At 48.0% G+C, this 20,445-nt stretch overlaps 1 long non-coding RNA gene across 1 annotated transcript; it reads right to left on the bottom strand.

Moving 5' to 3' along the window:
• Positions 1–2,802: 2,802 nt before the first annotated feature.
• Positions 2,803–20,271, bottom strand: LOC117795185. Its single transcript, XR_004619041.1, has 4 exons — positions 20,137–20,271; positions 16,257–16,480; positions 13,969–14,068; positions 2,803–3,072 (listed from the first exon to the last, which is right to left on the bottom strand). It is a non-coding gene; the product is annotated as an uncharacterized LOC117795185 (long non-coding RNA).
• Positions 20,272–20,445: the final 174 nt, after the last annotated feature.

Here is a 20,445-nt window from a genome sequence, read left to right as displayed (position 1 = left end):
TTTTTATTTTATTTTTTTTAAAGATTTTATTTATTTGACAGAGATAGAGACAGCCAGTGAGAGAGGGAGCACAAGCAGGGGAAGTGGGAGAGGAGAAGCAGGCTCATAGCAGAGGAGCCTGATGTGGGGCTCGATCCCACAACGCCGGGATCACGCCCTGAGCAGAAGGCAGACGCTTAACCCGCTGTGCCACCTAGGCGCCCCAACAACCTGATTTTTAAAAATGAATGATAAAGGGGCACCTGGGTGGCTCAGTCAGTTGAGTGTCTGATTCTTTTTTTTTTTTTTTTAAGATTTTTTATTTATTTATTTGACAGAGATAGACAGCCAGCTAGAGAGGGAACACAAGCGGGAGTGGGAGAGGAAGAAGCAGGCTCATAGCGGAGGAGCCTGATGTGGGGCTCGATCCCAGAATGCCGGGATCACGCCCTGAGCCAAAGGCAGACGCTTAACGACTGAGCCACCCAGGCACCCCGAGTGTCTGGTTCTTGATTTCGGCTCATGTCGTGATCTCATGGTGGTGAGATTGAGCCTCACATTGGGCTCTGCGCTAGGCGTGGAGCCCGCTTACCTGCTGAAGATTCTCTTTACCTCTTTCCACCCCCAAACTAACTAAAAAAATAATAAATAAGTGAAAAAAATGAATTGTACAGCAGCCAGGGTGTGAAATCATTAGTACCGAGTATAATGTCGTATACTCTACTTTAATAAGCATTTATTGAAGGAATGAGAAAAAAAAAGCTCCCGCATCCCAACTCCTGACCCGCTTTACACCATGCCTCGCTGCTTCTTCTGTCCTAAATGCTACAGTTATTTCAATAAATATTTATAATGTTCAGCGAGAGGACATGTGTTTATCATTTGTTTTTCTGCCTTTAATAAGGGGAGTATAAAAATGTGATTTGTAAAAAAAATTTGCCCAAATATTCATTATCAGCACTGTTCACAACAGCCAAGAAGTGGAAACAACCCGAACACTCATCAGTAGACGAATGGTTAAAGAAAATATGGTCTAGCCCACATGGAATACCAAAAAGGAATGAAGCACCGACACACTCTATGATGTGGGTGAACCTTGAGAATACGACGCTAAGGGAAAGAAGCCAGCCACACAAAGGCCACATACTATATGATTCCATTCATATGACATGCCCAGAGGAAGCCAGTCTGTAGAGACAGAAGGCAGGTTAGTGGTTGCCAGGGGCTGGAGGGAAGGGGGAAGATGAGGAGTGACTGCTAAGGGTTATGGGGTTTCTTTGGGGTGATGAAAATATTCTCATGTTGATTGTGGGGATGGTTGCACAACTCTGAATACACTCAGAACACCACTTGAAATGGTTTTGCATTTTATAACCTATTAAGCCCCAATAAAGTTGTTTTTAAAATGTGCACAATAGAGCTTAGCACAGGGCTGGTGCGTGAGGAGGTTAGGGGATTGTTTATACTGGGGATCCTCACAGAGGAAGAGAAATCCAGTACGGAGAGCTGGGCTCACCAGGTAGACCCAGGCTCAAACCCCAGTCCTGCCTCTGTCTAGTAGCATCATTTTATGCTAATACTTAGTCTTTCTGAGCTTGGTTTCCTTCTTTGCAAAAGAGACACAATAAAACCTTCCTCACAGTTGTTTTTTGGGGGGGGGTGGATTATATTGATGATGTATGTAAAGTTTCTTGCAAACACCGTGTTCAACAAATACTCATTTGCATCTCCCAACCCTGAGCTGCTATGATTGTGTGGTTTTCAGGCTAGTGAAAGGACTTTCTACTAAGTCCTCTTGCCTTTGGAAGCTTCCGGTGGGCAGTGTAGCTGAGTGGATTCAAAATGTGAACTGAGGCATTTGAACTGAGCTGAAATCTGCAGGAATCTGTGGTTTCCTCATGTAGGTGCCCTTACATTATGTGTCCACCGGAGTCCATTCTGTTCCACCCTGCAAGATCCTGATCCCGCAAATGGTGATCTGTGGGTTTGTGGGCCACGTGCATCATCCTCTACCTTATTTTGAAACGATGGGGCACTTCTACTCGCTACAGGCTGTCCCCAGCCCCGCCTTTACCAGCTCATTCTGCAAGGGATCGATTTGCAGAGTGGCCTCCTAACAAGGGTGATGCTGGGAGTGTGGCAAGCATCAGAGTTTTTCCAACACTCTCTTGAAACAACTTTGTCCTGGATGAATAAGGACCCTTCAAGCTACTCCACATAAATGGATAGAGGCAAATGTGCCACCAGGACGGGGAGAAAAATATAAGGGGACATCTAGAAACATCCCTGCCATCCCCAAACCAACAAGTCACAGACATCTGCCCTCAGACTCTATCTGAGACCCAGATGAAGTTGCTTCTCTTGGTGATTATTGCGCTCCCTGCATTTGGAAGAGGCCTCCCCCAGTGGGCGATGCCCGATAGAGGAGAATGACTTCTCAGCGTGGAATTTTCAGACTGGGTGATGAGGACTGGGGAGGGAGAAAAGTTTAGGAAAAATTGCAGAAGGAGGACTCATCCTGCTGTTCTTACGAAAACGAAATAAAAGAAAGATTCTATTGGATTTTGACATTTCCAATTCTTACTTTTACATTGGGGAGTAAATTCAGATTCCCTTTTTAAAAAACAAAACTTTCATTTGGGGTTTAATGCTAGTAACTATAATGAGGCTATGGGAGAGGCAGCTGCCAAACCAAGAACCAATGGGGAATGGGAAAGTAGGATTCAGACCCAACCTCTCCATCTTCTCTTCCACATGGTCCCTCAACCTATGATGCAGTGGCGTTAGGCCTGATGTGACTTAAAATGAAGGTAGTCTGCACTTTTTCTCGGGCTCTCACCCACCTTTTGCTGACAACATGCACATGTCATGGTTGAACATTGCCCTTGAGTCAGTCTGCGGTGGGAGTATGGAGAAGGTTTTCTTCCTCGTGTGTGTTTGCTGGTTCTTGTGTTTTGGCCTAGAGTGCTGAGTCACGGAAATCTTGTTGATGGCATAGACCCCTGGAGGTGGACGGATGCCCCATCATGGTTGGAAGACTGTGGTTCGGCAGATGTGAAGAGATGATGAAGTACAGTGGTCAGCAAACTTCTTCTGTAAAGAGCCAGATAGTAAATATTTTCAGCTTTGAAGGTTGTATGATCTCTGTTGCAACTGCTTAAACTCTGCCGTTGCAGCAGGTAGTATGTATACCAATGAACATGGCTGTGTTACAATAAAGCTTTATTTACAGAGACAGGTTGAGGGCCAGGTTCAGCCTGTAGGCCAGAGGTTGCGGACCTCTGGCTTAGAGGACCACGTTAATTACTCCAACTCCTTTCTTAGTTTTGTCCCTTATTTTAGAGACAAGGTGCTAGAAAAGCTAGACTGTTTTCCTCAGTGCTCCCGGAAATGTTAAAATCATGAAAGGCCACCTTCAGAGAGAAGGACGTCAACTGAGTGGAAGCAACAGGAATTTGGAGTTTTAAACCTACAGCAGATGCTGAGAAATGAAGATTCTACTGTCTTCCCATTGTCCCTCAACGGAAGGCTGGGTGTTTTAATTAGCTAATGTTGGCAAATTGCTTTGAAGAAAATTGTAAAATGTTTCGTGCTACAAGTGCCAAGAATCCTAATTAGCTTTCCTTAAAGATACCACCTGGAAGTGTGATATTTTGTTGCTCGAGGTCCAAGCCAGCAAGAATAACCTGCAGATCAAAAACCGGTTTTTAAGCAAACATAACTGAGTATAAATGGATCTCTGCATCGACGTCACATTTTCTTCCTTCTGCCTAATCTGGTTCCTAGCAGCTGGGATATTAAACCCCGTAAATGGAGGGTTTTGTGTGTGTGTGTGTGTGTGTGTGTGTGTGTGTTTTCCAAGAGAGCTCAGTGGCGACGGGGACATGAAACAAATTAACCCATCCGTGTGTTGCTGCCGACATTGCCTTTGGGATTTTTGGCTTGTGCCCCAGAGGCCCTGCCCTGGCGTGTCAAGGTTACAGACGGGAGGCGGCTGGCAGTCCCTTCACCACAGAGCAGGGCTGGCGCTCAGGTACCCTAGTCCAGGAGAGATGTATGCATGCTCCGCCGCTCTTAACAGCTGGGTAATGAAGGTGCTTTCCGACATTCCTGTTTCATGCGGTGGCAGCGGCTACAGCAGCAGCATCTGATCTGTGTCACCATCAGAAGCAAGTGAGATGTAGTTAATACGGACCTTAGCCACCGACGTGCATTGATTTGGAATCTCCCGACTCTGATGAAGTCCCTGCTGAACTGGTCAGGCCAGCCTGTGTGAGAGGAGGCGGCAGGGGGTGAGGGTGGGGGTCAGGTCAGGGGTCCTCAGCCTCAGCACTGTGGACTTTTGGGCCCCACTGAGTCTGTGAGCATGTGTTGCGGGTGAGGGGGCTATCCCATGCTTTGTAGGGTGCTGACCAGCATCCCCGACCTCTACCCACCCCGATACCAGTATCAGCCCTCTTTCCCAGTGGTGATGACCAGAAACTGTCTCCACATGTGGCCTCATGTCCCTCCAGGGGACAGTAGCCCCTCATTGAGAAGCATTGGGTTAAGGGGAGGGCTAGGGGTTCTGTTTTTCAGGGAGACCTTTGGAGCAGAGACCCAATGGAAAGTGAGCTCCAGACGTCACTCCTGACTCTTCCCTCTGTCTCACACCCTCATCTCATCCACTGGCAAACCCCAAAGGCAGCCCTACCTTGACCGCATGTTGTGAACTGACCTCTTCTTGCCGTTCAGCCTCTCTTGCTCTCGTTCAAGCCCCCACATCTTGTCTAGACACACTGCATGTCTAGCCTCCCAACGGCACCCTGTTTCCCCTTGCCCCCCCCCACCTACCGTTCTCCACCCAGCGGCCAAAGGGAGCCATGGGAAAGGACAGTGAGAGATCTCCTAGTCCTGCTGGAACCCCTGGCTCCATGGCACTTATGTGGAAATCCTCCTTCTCCCTGGCAGTGTGCCCCACATGTGTACGCCTATCCCACCTCTGCACCTGTCCCCTCTCCCCACAGACGTCTTTCACTCCCCCAATCTCTGCTCAGATGTCCCTCTCCAGAGGCCTGCCCTGACCCCATCTAGAAGAACACAGCTCTGTCTTCTCTGGGCCAGGGATCCTCAGCCTTGGCATTAGTGACATTTGGGGCAGGACAATTGCTTGTGGTGGGGGGCTGTCCTGAGCCTTGTAGAATGTAGAGCAGCTTCCCCAGGCTGCCCCCACCCAGCCAACTGCAACAACGAAAAATGTAAAAATGTCTCCGGACATTGCCAGTGTCCCCTGAGGGGAGACATTGCCCTGGCTGAGAACCACTGGTCTTCTCCTCCTGCTTTATTTTTCTTCACAGGACTCTCAGATAGGACGTCCAGTCTGTTTGTTTTCTTCACGGGAAGGCAAGCTTTATGAAGAAAGCAGAGACTTAGATTTGTGCTGTGCTGTGCTATCCTTCCAGGGCACAGAGTAGAGCTTGGTGCAGAGTCGGTGCTTAGTAGAGTTGTCGAATGTTGTGAAATTTGTACTAAACAACCAGTGGGGCACTGGGGTCATGGATTTGGGGCAGAACTGGGCCTACACAGTGTGTTTCACTGGTCCTAGACATCGAAATTCTGTGCCCTGGGTGCCTGCAAAGTCCTTAAAGCACAGAGAAACTTTCAGGAAAGCTAGGCTAGGGATCTTGGGAAAGGGCAGCTCTGGGGCCCCTCCCCGAAGTGCTTACCAGGCAGGTGAGAGGCAAAGGTGGGAAACTGTTTCCCGCGGGCACCCAGGTTGCCTGTGGAGCACACTTGGGGAGACACAAGGCTCTGTGAAGAGGGAACTGCCCCTAGCCTGCAAGCGTTTGCAGACTGAAGGAGTCGGGTGGTCCAGAGATCCAGAGAACATTCTAACTTCCATTTGTGGGTGCGTTGGGGATTTCCTTTGTGGCTGTAGGTAGTCGCTAGAGCTTGACTGATGAAGTTGATTTCCTCCCTTCATCCCCTCTCCCACATCACTAAGACATCCGAAGGGACAGCTGTGATGGAGTGTGCTGAGCCCCGGGAACACAGGTGCGCACCAGTGCTGGGGGCTGGGCCCACTTGCCGAACTGCTTCTCTCCCTAACCCGTGCTGTGCTGCCCTTGCAGCTCCTGCCGTTTGCACGTCATGTCCCCACGCTCTCTCTCCAGCCGAGGTGGGGTACTGTAAAGTGTCATGTTCTAGAGAAATCGGACTGCAGGCAGGTTTCTCCACTCGTATGACTTTGGACAGAGTGTTAAAACTCAGTTTGCTGATCTGTACAATGGGAATAATGCCTAGCGCTCTGATTCTTTGTGAGGATTCAGTGAGGTGAGCAGCGCTCCGCACCTGGCCTGGCTGATGTCCATGTTCGAGTTGCCCTTATTATCCGCTCCTTATCTAGGTTCCCATTTGGCTGGCTCAGCCCGTGGCCTGGCTCACCTGCCTCCTCCCTTTTGCTCCTGCTGCCTTGCCGTGTCAGGCGTCCTGACTATCACCCCCTCTCCCTCCCTTCCCAGCATGCGCGTCTCATCACTGTGATTACACTGTATTAGCCACCGTGATTGTTCCATGCCTTGGCACCTCATTACTGAAATAAAGTTAGCATTAATGGGAGTCCTGCAGCTAATCCCTCTGCTCACCTCTCCTGAAAATGCATTCCGGTGATTAGCAGGAGAGACACATGCATATATTCATTTTTAAAACTGTTCCCTCCTCCCCCTCTCCCTGCGTGTCTACTCACAGTCACTGTGAGTAGAGATGGAGGCCGGGGGGCCTTTTAGCTGCCAACGGGCAGAAGAGGTGGTGAAATCGTCCTGAACCGGGGCAGGGCCGGGCTTTGGGAGCAGCCAACTTCCCCCCCTAGAAAAAGGAACATATCCGTTTCCTTTGGGTGGGTGCAGTTAAAAACAAAACCAACCCACGAAACAAAAGGCCAGGGAGTCAGGCGGGGCGGGGGGTGTCCCAGCCTCTCTGCCTTCCAGCTCTGAGACCTTGGTGAAATTGCTTTAACCTTCCTGATGAGCAGTTTCCTCCACTGGTGAAGGATTATGTCAGATAAGGACCCGGCAGGAGCCCAGCACCGCCTCTAACGCTTTGGCAGTTCATTCTATTCCGGTGGGCTAGGGAGCCAGAGGTCTGGTGTGTCCCCCGGGCTCCTCCTGGCCCCCAGGGCTGAGACAGCCTGTTTCCTTTTCCACTCAGGAGCCGCCAGTGCTGTAGTGCCACACCAGGCACCCTGAAGGCTAATTGCCCAGAGGTGCAGTGTACTCATAAGGACTTGGGTGAAACACTGCCCCGGGCCCCCTGGGGAGTCGGCACACCTGCAGACAGTCAGATGATCCTTCCCCATAGGGCGCAGGGGCTGGCTCCCGGTCCACTCAGGTAACCAGCCCCACACCTTCCGTGCGTCCCCTCTGTCCTGATGAGACTGGGGGCGAGATGACCCTCCAGCAGCCAAGAGAAGGGAGCAGAACAGCAGAGGGAGGTGTGGGGCCGTAATGAGATTCACAGGCGCCCTTACTCACCCTGCGTGTCAAGGAGACATTTTCAAAAAGGTTTGACACAGCATCCTCGCAGAGCCCTTTGCCAAAATGCAAGGTGGAGGCCCCTGGAGTACTTTAAGCCAGCTTCTGTTAACAGAGCAGTCCGTATGCATATTATAATCACGCAGCTCCAATTCCCCGTTAAGCAGCTGTTCCCACAAAGAGGGACAATAGCCCAGCCCCACCCCTTTGAGAGCTGATTTCAGTCCTGTCTTTGCCGGTGCCAATTCTTTGATCAGTTTTCACGTAGAATCTGGAGGGCATGTTACAAAGTGCTTTGGGCCGGCTGCCAGCAGGCACCTCACTGGAGCATGACAACAGCCCAGAAGTGTCAGTGTTGGGAGAGAGACAGCGCACAGGATGCCTTTTAAAAAATAATTATATTTGAATTTTAAAAGCAATCTTCATATATGTTCATAGAGTCATTTATATGGAAAACTATGCTGGTTCCTCTACCCTTTTAATATTTGATGTTACGTCAGCTTCCTTCTCGGCTGGGATAAGCGTTCTGTGGCACTGTGGGGAGTTCTCGGACTCCTGAGTGAGGAAGGAGCCTGCAGAGGGCCGGTCCTGTCATTTCTTTCTCCTTTCTCTCCCCCTGCCCTGCGCCTCAGCCACACATTCTGCTCTAAATTGACTGGAGAGGATGTGATGAGGGGGCAAAGGGGCGGAGGGGCGGAGGCGTCCAAAATTAATTTGGTGTGGTGGTGGTGGTGGTGGTGGTGGTGGTGGTTGTGTGTTTTTATTTTAATTTTAATTTTTTATTGCAGTACAATATACTTAACATAAAATTTACCATTTTAGCCATTTTAAAATGTACACTGGCATTCAGNGGTGGTGGTGGTTGTGTGTTTTTTTTTTTTTTAATTTTTTATTGCAGTACAATATACTTAACATAAAATTTACCATTTTAGCCATTTTAAAATGTACACTGGCATTCAGTCCATTCACGATATTACGCAGCCGTCACCACCATCCATCTCCAGAACTTTTCATCTTCCCAAACTGACACTCTTGACCCCATGAAACACTGACTCCCCATTGCCCCCACCCCCGGCCCCGGCCACTCACTCTTCCACTTTCTGCCTTTATGGACTTGATGACTCCAGGTACCTCATACAATTGGAATCACACAGTATCTGTCCTTCAGTGTGTGATTTCTTTCATTTAGCATCATGTCCTCAAGATTCATCCACACTGGAGGCAGAACGTCCTTCCTTCGTAAGACTGTCAGAACGTCCTTCCTTCGTAAGACTGAATAGTATTCCATCGTGCATGTATACCATGCCCTGTTCATCCAGGCATCTGTCCACGGACATCTGGGCTGTCTACCATGCATTGAATCTTACAGGTTGCTTGTCAACCCTGCTAGGTGTTGACTTTCGTACAGACGTCTAGTTTAATTCTCACCAGTGCCGTCTGATGGTTGAGAAAAGGAAGCCTGGTGAGATGAGGAAACTTGAGTGGCCTAACATGCTATTAGTTAGTGGAACTGAGATTGGGTTTTAGGGCTGTCTGACTCTAAAATGATTGCTCTCGGATGTTGGTGAGTTCCAGGATTGCTCAAAGAATCTGTTAAAAATGAAGATTCCTGGGTCCTTTCTTGAGCTGTTTTGGGTCAGAAAGTCTGGCGTGGGATTCAGGAATTTGTATCTTAACAAGCACCCTACTCAGAATAGGTTATCCGAGAACCAGGGCTTGCTCAGTATGTCCTAAAATCTAGGGTTTTGACTACTATCCTATTCAGCCTTGTTCCTGAGGAACTTGGAGACAGCTTCCCCCCAAATATTTCAAGATGAGAGAAATGGGAGTTTTCCAGATAAAGGGGAGTTGGGAGAGATGTAGGCATGGATCCATAAAGAGTGCATACACAGAATGTGTGTGAGGGCATGCAGTTGGGCTGCATGTTCAGCTCTGAGCTTCTTAGCAGCCAAAGCAAAGAGGGAAATAGGATTAGGCACAGCTGTCGTGTGCATTTCGGTCTGAGGGCTCCTCATCGAGAAGACCTTGTGCAGCAGTGGGAAAGAGCCACAGACACCCCTGAGTCCATACCATAGGACCATCACAGGGCTATTGCTTGAGGGTGAACCAAGGTGTGATACCAATGAGCAGTTCAGTAAAAACAGACCTGGAGGGGCGCCTGCTGGCTCAGTCAGTGGAGCGTGCGACTCTCAATCTCGGAGTCGTGAGTTCGAACCCCACGTTGGGCATCAAGATTACTTAAACCCAGGAGGCATGGAGAAAATCCTGCCATTTGAAGCCCACTTTTCTGCAGGGGTGCAACAGAGTTCTGTATGTTCTGAAACGGGTCCTCCGGCTCCTCGTCAGCTCGCGGGCCAGCCTCAGCTGCTCCCTTCTCTCTGGTTCCTCTCCTGAGCCTACAGGCCTCCCCGCCCCAAGAGAGGAGCCCAGCGGGGGCCTCTGCCTTAATGACTGGAATGCTTGTCTTTAAAGTTTGCAAAGCCCTCGGCCTCCAACCAGTGGCCACTTTGGCCCTTCTTCCTTCGGCATGCAAGAAAAGCTGCTGTCTGGTTGAGTGAGTTCTGCTATAAATCAAAGTGTCACCACTTAGCCAGTAGAAGTGATTTAATTAATCCGCTGTGTTGTCCCCTGAGCATCACTCCACCTGACTGCTAATCAACTTCCATCAGCAGGAGGAAAATACAGGCCCCCTTTTTCTGAACCACATTGCATGAGATGAAGGAGGAGAAGGAGGGGGAGAAAAAGTTAATTGCAGCAGGGGAGCTCAAACTGTCACAAGAAAAAAGTCTCTTGTCTGGCGTCTGCCTCTTTATACACTGCTGTCCTCGTCTCGGGTGAGCTACAGGAGAGGACCACATTTTAGTGATATTAATATAGACATTATCTATTGTCCATATCTATTTATCAGAAATAATATCTTGCTCGGAAACCCATGACAGCTGGCATCTTGCAAAGAGGAACCATTCTTTTGTCATGCACCCAGTATTTAGACCTTTAAAACACACACCACACACACAAAACCTTCACTGATAATCAGAGAAGACTGAAAGTTTATGTATCTATCTCTCGGGCACGGGAACGTTTTTGACAAATGACCACCCCAGTTTCTGTCACAGGCAGGCAACAAATGCAAGCTGTTGGTCTGCAATGTAATTAGGCAGATCTTGTTAATGCTATCGTGCTTTGAAGGTGAAACAAGCTATTGTAATGAGAATTCCAAGTCTGGGATACTCGAAATCTTCATTTCGTTAAGAGCCTCAAATTTCCTTGAAATCTCTTCATGAATGGTAGCTAGCATGGCTCCATTTTATAGATATGAGAAAGTGAGGCAAACAAGGGTTAGGGAAATTTCCAGAAAGATGCAGAGCATTCAGAGTGTTCCGAAGGTGGGATCCATCCCATGTTGGGGGGAGAGGAGGGTGTCCAAGATTCTGTTTTAAAGCATGGGCTTATCTGGAATTGGATTCTTTTCTGATTACTGAGCACTTATTCTATAAAAAGAAATTTATAGAAAGTCTCTTTAAGCAGGATGAAGACCAGAAAATCTTTTATCTGATCCAAAAAATGACATATTGTATCAATTATACATAAACTTTGGTTTTTCCCCACCAGAGAAAGCTGCCCCCCGCCTCTGCCCCAAGCAAACATGGAGTGCCTGCCCTGCTTATGTGGGTGAGTCATTCTGACTTTTAAGAGGGGTGGGGGCAGTGTGTGCCTGCCCAGAACACTGTGTTGTTGCACAGATGTGCTTGGGATCAGAGCTTCTGCTGCAGTAAAGTTGATGGTTGTATATTTTTAAAGGAAAGAGGGCCCTGAGATCTAGTTCAGCTAACTCCGAGAACCCAGGGCATATAGGACTTCCCTGGCACATCCAGACGTGGCCTCTTTATTTGCGCTGCTGGACCAGGGTCACCCCCAGAATTCTGCATGGGCGACAGGGTGAATGACAGAGTGTCTCTCCGTTATTAGGAAGTTGAAATCTGATTCACATGGATATCTAGGGCAGCCTGAGAGGGAAAGAGCTGTCCTAAGATGCAGAGGTGTGTGTGTGTGGTCAGTCCAACACTAGGGGGCAGCACCGTTTCCTCCCTCCTGCCTTTGGATGTAGCTTCTCTAGGAACAGCTTTCCTCCTAGCACCGCCTGGACAGAGTAGCGAGCGAGGAGCCGAAGAGTGCCCCCTCGTTGCAGAGAGTGAAGCCCTGCCCTGTCTGCTTCTGGTGGTACTGTTGAAAGGGCTGGTTTTGGGGCTGCCACAGAGCTGGCTGGAATTCTGACTGCCGCTGCCTGCGTGTCTGTACGTGTGTCCCACTCTGGACTTAGTTTCCTCATCTGCAAAATGGGAACACCCGTCTCACAGCATGGACGTCGGGATGAAACAAGACCATATATACAACCCCCCCCAGCACAGCGCTAGGCGCATGGGGAGCTGCTAAGTAAATGCAGCTTCCTTCTTGTCCTGCTCTTTCCCTTTCTTCCTTCCTCCCCCTTTCTTCCACTGTTTGACAGCTGGAACCCAGATCCAGCCATGCCTCCCTCCCCGATCCCCAGGCTCAGGGCCCTGGGACCCCTCCCTTGCACCCATTGGGCTGTTGCAGACACAGCAAAGTGAAGCGTCTCGTTTCAAGGGTTTCCCCTCACGGCCATCAAACGGCACTAGGCTGATGCTGGGCATATAGGGGCCAGCCAGGGAGCCCTTTATTGTTGGTTTGGTTTTTTTTATACACAATTTGGAAACATCTGTTCTGACATTTTCCGGGGTTGCAGACAGAAAGAGAGCAAGGTTGATATTTCTCAGGTGCTGGTGCCTTCGCCCATCGTGCATCGGTAATTGGAAAGCAAAATGGTTCCTGTTGCCTCTCCATCTCATCGTAAACATTTCATTTGAAAGAGGAGGCCGTGTTATTGTGCCCAGGGGTTACATTGTATGCAAACAGGTTCGCATTAAAAGGAAGTCTCCTAAGTGAGAAATGGCACAGCATTATGAAACCCATGGCAAAGGTCTGTGCGACTTTCTTATAGACAAAAGACCAGCCACTGGGAGCTGGGAGTCCACCGCAGCCCTCGTCTGTTTCCTTGAATTTTCTGTGTCTCAGTTAAGCCCCCTCTGTACACGAACATGATAAAGTTCGTGCCCGGAGGTCCACTGAGGGTAGGCGAGCAAGTGTATTTGTTCAGAACCATTTACTGAGCACCTACTCTGCCCAGATCTGCACTGAGTGATGATGAAGACACCGCCCAAGTCCTCGTGTAGCAGGATTATAATGCAAAGCGGTGTGTGCCACCAGGGGCGAGTGAATCGACTTTGGAAATGCAAAGAGGGAATGAGGAAAGCCTTCAGGAGATGTTTGCCAGGCAGAAAAGGAGAAAGGAGATTAAGGAGTGGAAGGAAGAGCTTTACCTAAACCAAAAGAGGTGACAGAAAAGTTTCTGGAGCCATCAAACAGCATCATTGGATAATTATATGGCATATTATATACGGGGCAGTATGTTCACTGCTCTAACGTACATCACCTTGTTGAATCCGCCAACGTCCTGCAAGGACTAAGTGGTATGATCCTTGTCCTTCAGGTGGTGTTGGGAGAGACTGCATTGCTTGGCCAAGGTCAAGGCTAATGAGTGGTGAACTGAGATTTCCCCCAGGTCCGCCCCCCCCCCCCCCACGTTTTTTTTTTTTTTTTTTTTTTTTTTTTTCCCGCGCCCCCCGCACGTTCCCCCAGCGGCACACTGCTTGATATGACTCCCAACATGCAGGGTGAGGCTGCAGAGGTGTGAGGGGACTGACTGCAAAGGACTTTGCGTGCTGTGTTGTGGAGCTTGGACTTTTTTCCTGTAGGCAGTGGGGAACCAGCAGAGGTTTTTAAGTGGATATTGATTCCATTTCCTAGGGGAGATGGATTGGAGAAACACCTAGTGCCAGATTGCAGCCCAGAACCACGGCTGCTTATCCGATTCAAGTGCTGCCCGCCCCGCTTCTGGCCCAGCCTCTGGCATGGCAGGCTGCTCGAGGCTCGCACGGGAGGTGGGAAGGAAGCCTTTTTCCTTTCCTTATCTTTTTTAGCTCAGATATGCTTTTTCTGTTTTGTGCTATAAAGCTCACATAGGCATATAAGCGTAAAAAAAATTAAGTGGCACGAGAAAAGGAAAGTAGAAGTCTTCTCACTCCCAAGCGTAACCACTGGCAACAATTTCTTGTACCACTTTCCTGAAATTTTGTGTTTTTTATGTATATATAGAATGGTTCAACATTCAGGGGGCTTTTCTCTCTCCCACTGCTGCCCCCAGCCTCTCTGTTATGTTGCAAAGTCACCATTTCCTTGTGTTCAGGCAGAGATAGTTGATGTACACGCAGACGGATACTAGAACGTGTTATTTCTCTTTTTCCTTGAAGAACAAAAGCATGCTATCTACGCTGTTCCACTTCTTGCTTTTTTACCTTGTGATAACAATTTTTTAAAAGCTCAATATTTAGATAGTGCTTACCAGGTACCATGAATTCTTCTAAGTGCTCTCTGGGCATTGTTCCGTTTGTTGGATGTTATGGGAGGGGAACTGTTGCGGTCTCCATTCTCTGGGGAGGTAACTGAGGCACAAAGAGATTGAATAACTTACCCAAGGTCATTCAGGTAGTGAGTTATCCCTGACCTGGGGCTGGAACTGGAATGACACAGGAGAGGAGATGCCACTGGTAGTCAGGGCTAGTCTGACAGTGTCCTGGCTATTGCTTGGTTTTGTTTGTTTGTTGTTTTGTTTTGTTTGCATTCTTTGGAGATCTTTCAAGATCAGCACATACTGACGTCTTTCTTCCTTTATGTGGCTGGAGAATACTTAATTTTAGTGGCTTCATTATTTGCCCGTTGGTGGATATTTGGTTGTGACTTGTCTCCTACAAATGCTACTGCTGGTGAGGCATCCTCATATGTACATTGTGGAGTGCTCGAGCCAACGTCTCTGTAGAATAAATGACTAGGAGTGGACTTGCTAGTCCCTGGGTATGTATCCTTTAAAATTGCACTAGATATCCCTATATTGGACTCCAAATCGCTGCACCAATTTGCCTGCCCAGGAATGCATGAAAATGCTGATCCCACATCCTCACCCATCCTGGGCATCATCAACCTGTTTAATCTTTGCCAATCTGACTGCTGGAAAACTGGCTCATTTTAATTCACATGCATTATAAGTGCATTTTTTCATGTGTTTATTGGCCACTTATATTTCTTTTATGAACTGGTTTTCGTGTCCTTTGTACATTTTGTGTTTTGGTTTTGTCTTTTTTATAGAGATATATAAGAGCTCTTTGAATACTAAAGAAATGCATTACAAATATTTTTCAGGTTGTTTGCATTCGTAATTTTTTTTCACCATATAGGAGATTTTAATTTCTGTATAGTTAGATATATTAATCTTTTCTTTATGGCTTTGGGTTTTGTGTTTGCCTTTTCCTCTCCATGATTATATATATTTTCAGTGACTAATTTTTTTCTCCCTAGCCTTTTTATGGCTTTAATTTTTTAATTGAACATTAATCCATTTAGAATTTATTTTCACATAAGGAGTGATAGAGGGGTCCAACTTAATTTTTTGGCTTTGAGGGGAACCTGTTTAGACCCCAGGCTTCATGGGGCTGGGGCAGCCACTTAGCAGGAGGCTGGGTAGGGAGCGCTCTCCAAGGGAGGGCCAGTGCTGCAGCTAGCTAGGGCCTTGGCTGCCAGGGGCTGCTAGGACCCAGAGCCACCAGCCTGGGACACTTGGAGACATGGGGGTGAGCCAAGACAGAGCCCCTATCATCACAGGCAGAGAGGCCTGTCTGACTTGTCTCCATATTGCAGTGCTTCTCCTGGGCCCCAGCATGTTTGCTAACTGGCCTGTTGTATGGAATGAGCTATTTCCACCCCCCACTATTGCTGCTGCTGGGGTGCATGTGTCTCTGGGACCTTGAGCTCATTCCTTCACCTTTCTGAGCCACACTGTCCCCATCTGTGATCACAATACCTACCTCCATGAGTTGTTTCAAGAGGTTTCTAGAATAAATGGAAAAATGGGTATGATTGCACTTGACAAACCCCAGAGTGCTCTGCAGGTGGGAAGTTGAAACTATCAGCCACCTCTTTGCTACTATTACTATGTCTTAGATGTGTCCAGTCTGTAATGACTTTAAGTTGTGAGAATTACAGTTGATTTCCTTGTGGGGCTCAGGGTTTTTTTGTTTTGTTTTGTTTTGTTTTGTTTTTCTTTTTTAACTTGTAATGAGAAAAGGAAGCTTTCTAAACATTTTTTTCTGAGTAGGTTCTTGTATCCCCCAAAACATTCACTGCTATTCCCAAATCTTGGACACTTGGAAAAATAAAGATGGGTTTGGAATGGGAAGGTCTCTGTCAGGTAGCATCAGGTACCTACATAAAACAGACTGGGGAATTCGCTTCTAGTTCATTTGGAATAAAGTCCTGGGCACTCAGGTTTTATTTGATCCTGGGTGAGACTTGGGTCTCTTTCATGCCTCAGTTTCTCCCACTCGGTTAAAAAAGAGATCTTACACCAAAGACAAATCAATCTAGAATGGCATGTAGGCTAGTGATTGAAAGGACGGGTTCTAGAATCTGACCACCTGACTTCAAACCCCAGCTCCACCATTTACTGGGTGACTTTGGGCAACTTACATACTTTGCTTGTCACTTCGTGGGTTAGGTGAAAACCTAAGGACCTAAGTACCTGAGTAGCTAGGAGCTTAGAACAGAGCCAGGTACACAGCAAGTGCTTCATAAAAGTACCTGTTATCATCTTCAAAGATTTCATTGGAATTGACAGCTTGTCACATATCGAGGCATCTTTGGTCAATAGTCCTATAGTAGGTGCTGTAGGGAACCAGGGGGAAGGTGGCTATTACAGAAGTTTCAGGGATGGTCCTCAAAGAACATGGAGATCCACTCTGATAGGAGAGAGGCTGCAAATACACCTGGGAAGAGTGTAGGCCAAGGCCTGCAAACGCCAGCACCTGTAGGGAGAGGATAGACAGGCATCATTCAGAAGAGAGGCACAATATGTCTGTAAGTAGTAGGTATGTGGCTGTGCTTGTTAAATCATTCATCCTTTCTGTTCCACAAAGAAATGCTTTCCCCATTTGTCCCGAAACTCGCTCAGCTAGATTTTCTCATGTTTGGTGGAGGCCTGGATGCAGAGAACTGGTTGTGAATGATAACTGACCACCGAGCCTCAGAACCAGGGGGATGGCAGGGGGCTGTGGGGTCTTGGCAACCGAGAGAGGGTAGCCCATCTCAAAGGGCAGCTCTCATGGGGCTAGAGCTCCTACATCTTCAAGAGATGGCAGAAATCAAGATTTTTGATTTTTCAGAAGTATTTATTATTATTACTTTAAGATTTTTATCCTTTGTTTTAGTGCTGGGTAAGATAATGTGAATATAATATGCTGGCCCACCACGGCATGTCTGTGGGGATGGATCTGACTTCTAGGTCCCAGGTTTGCAACCTTTGCGTGTGGCCTGTCCCGCAAGAGTGCATAGGTGCAAATTAACACACATTACAGAGTTGTCACATTAAAAAGACTGCCTAGCTCAGCAGTTTCATTTGTCCAAGTCGTTAAAGTATTGTTTTTTCACGAAGTCCCCTGTTCCAACCCATAGGCTACCACGATCCCTCCGAAAACTGCCTTTTTGGAAAAGATAAGATTGAAAGTAAAGTATGTGTTCATATACTCTTATGCCCAAAGAAAGATACACAAGGTTTGAAGTCATGGGCAAATTAGTACAGTTGCAATTTTTAATGTTACCTGGTTGAGTGCACCCATGTTCCTACCAGCACTATTCACAACAGCCCAGAGGTGGAAGGAAACCGCCCAAATGTCCACCCGTGTTGAATGGATAAGCAAAATGTGGCGTATCCCTACAACAGCATGTTTAGCAGTGAGAATGATGTGGCACTGAGCAGTGCTCCAACGTGGATGGACCTTGAAAACATCACGCTAAGCTGCACGCTAAGCAGCCAGCTCCAGAAGACCACATTGTGTGGCTCTGTTTACATGAAGTGTGTAGAAGCAAAGCCAACGAGACAGAAAGGAGAGTAGCGGTTTCCAGGGGTTGGAGGAAAGGGGAACTTGGGTTTAACTGCTGTTGGTATGGGGTTTCTTTTAGGGGAGACAAAAACGTTCTAAAATTAGATTGTGGTGATGGTTGCACAACCCTGTGAATATACCAAAAACCATTGAATTATATGGCATGTGAACGATAGCTCCAAAAGCTGTTTAAAGAAAAAGATTGTATGATTCATTCTTTTGGTGACCTTTGCCCCACACAGGGACAGTATCAGTCACTGTTATCCTCAAATACGAAGGACAGCAACGATACTTGTGACCTGGGAACTGCATTGGCAGTTGATTGCCATAGGCAAACATAACTGCAGTTCAGATATTGGGTCACTGGACCATTATTATGTTATTTACTAATATTGTGTTCCAGATCCATATCTAGCACTATAAACAGTCAGGTTAATTTTAGGTCTGTGAGGACAGGGGAATTTTAAGAATGCTGGTGCCTCTTCCCATAATCTGCCCAGTTCCTGTGAGGGGAAGCTGGGGCCGCCGTGCCACCAGGCCCGAGTCACATGTGAACCCAAAGGATCTTGGCATGCGGCCACAGGTCCATCCTGTTTGCTGCCAGTTGGGGGTTTTGTGTGTGGGGGGGGAGGGGTTAAGTTTTCTTTTTGACTGTGTGTCAGGCCTCGCCTTCTCTCTCTTCATCCTCAACCCCATCCCTCCCAGAGCACTGCAAAAAGCACTGCAACCCGGCCGTGAGCGTGAACCGAAAGCCCGCGCCATCTCTGTGAGCGAGAGTGAAGGAGGGGAGCCAGGGAACAAGACAAGCCCCACTTCTGACAGCAGCCTCATCTGCTCCCTCTTAGTGGCCTCCTGTTGTCCTCTGTCTCACTGGCTGCACGTTTTCCCTCCGTGGAGGGTGTCCTGTGGAGAAAGGCACCTCTCTCCATCCCTCTTGCCAACCTCCCTCCCCAGGAGCATAGAGTCAAAACCATTTGTCACCCCTCCCTGCCCCCCAGCGCCTTGCCCAGGACTTCAGACCGCACTTGGCCTATCTCCCGAGTTCATATGTTTTTGTTCCCCCTCCTCTTCTCTGAACTCTGAGGTCAGCACCCCTTCCTACGGCTTATTGCCTGCTCCGTTGTTTCGCTCCGGACTGTCACTTAGCACGCTTCCTGCCTGAATAGGACAAGACCTTCTAATGAAAGTCCCTCTTCACTCCGGGAGCCCTTGACCATTAATGGCCTCTGGAAGCAGATATTGTCTGACTTCCGGGAGTCTGAAGTGCTTGACCTGCACATAATTACAAAATGACCTACCAGACAAGGAAATGTTTGTTTATGCTCCGTCTCTGCTGCCCCTCCCGCGCTGCTCCCCAAGGGGAGAAGTTTGGCACTGTTGCTTCCCCCATGTCCACTGCGAGTCTTTCCTCTCGCTTCCCGTCCTGTCCTTTGCCCTTGGACCTGCCAGCTAGCCAGGTGGTTCAAAGCAGATCGAGTCAGTGTTCTTCCCTAGAACGTGGCTGAGCCATGCAGGTGGACTGCCTCAGCTCAGCCACACCTGCAGCGATGTCTACTGAGCATGTGTGACGAGCCAGGCACTGTGTTATGATGCCGGCTGGAGGCTTGTCTGATGTGGTCCTTGCTCTCAAGGAGCTTGTAGTTTAGAGGACATGTACTTAATGACAACTGCGACAAGTATGTTGATGGAAGAGTTCAGGACACAAGGAAAGCATTTGATGGGAAGACCTGGCCAGTGCTGCTGGGAGGTTGAGAGGGCTAGGGTGCGGTTATTCATGCCTTGGTGGGCCTTTTTCTCATTTAAAAAAAAAATTACCTTTTACAACTGCATTAGTATAAATCCAGGCTAGATTCATCATTGTATAGTCGTTATTATAGTCACTTTGTTCTTCTGATTTTTAAAGAAATTAAGCATTTTTTGTCATGGCGCCTAAAGGTATCGTGGACCCAACACACAGTACCTGCTGTGTGTAATGGAGAAATTGGTCCTGGAAAAGGCATCCCTGAGGAGGAGACAGCTGAGTTGAGATTGGAAAAACAAACAGGAGTTAGTTCAGTTGAACTGTGAAATGAGGTCTAGACAATGGACATAGCATATGCAAAGGCCCTGTGGTAGAAGGAATTAACACTTAAAAGAGCATCAGTGAGGTGTAGTTCAGAGAACAAGGAGAAGCATGGATAAAGTGAAGCTAGAGAGAAGGTAGGATCATATGGGTCATGAAGAATCATAACCTTTGTCCCAGAGCGGTGGAAAATCATTGATAGGTTTCAAGCAGGGGGTGTTGAATGACTCCTGAAGATATCAGTAGGAACAGAGTGGCATTCTATAGGGCTGGATTTCCAAAGCCACCTGGAAGAAGCCTCCCAAATCTTGCAAATCAAAGGACACACTCTCCAGCCAGCCTGCTGTCCCCAACCCCTGCGTGAATGCAAATAATAGTCACCCAGCCTAGAATGCTCAAAGGGAACATTTGGCCTTGGTCTGCAACCCCAAGACCCACAGATGCTGGGAAGAAACTAATGAAACATCAACCTTGAATTTCACCCCTGACTCCACCCTCTTTCCTCTACAAGCGTACGTACCTCCGAGCTGCACTCATGGTTCACATCATTGTTGGCTGCTGTTTAATTTGAGGGGTGAGGAAGTGATGCGGAGGGGACAGAAGGCTATTTTAGGGAGCCTCAGTTCCTAAAGCATGCTGAAGAATTCATTCATCCTTCCAAATGCCTGCAGTCACACCTGACTCCTGGGGCAGATTCTTTCCTTTTGGCACAGCGGAACTTGGCAGCGGCTACGGCATCTTCTAATTTGTTGTCCTGTTTGGCTTGTTTAACTCCACCCCACCCTTGTTCCTGTTTTGTTCGATTTCCTTCCTCTCGTATGCTGGGATT

Source organism: Ailuropoda melanoleuca, chromosome 12 (assembly GCF_002007445.2).
Source record: "Ailuropoda melanoleuca isolate Jingjing chromosome 12, ASM200744v2, whole genome shotgun sequence".
In the NCBI taxonomy this organism is placed as follows: domain Eukaryota; kingdom Metazoa; phylum Chordata; class Mammalia; order Carnivora; family Ursidae; genus Ailuropoda; species Ailuropoda melanoleuca.
Note: the sequence above shows the minus strand (reverse complement) of the source record. Positions and strands in the feature narration are given on the sequence as shown.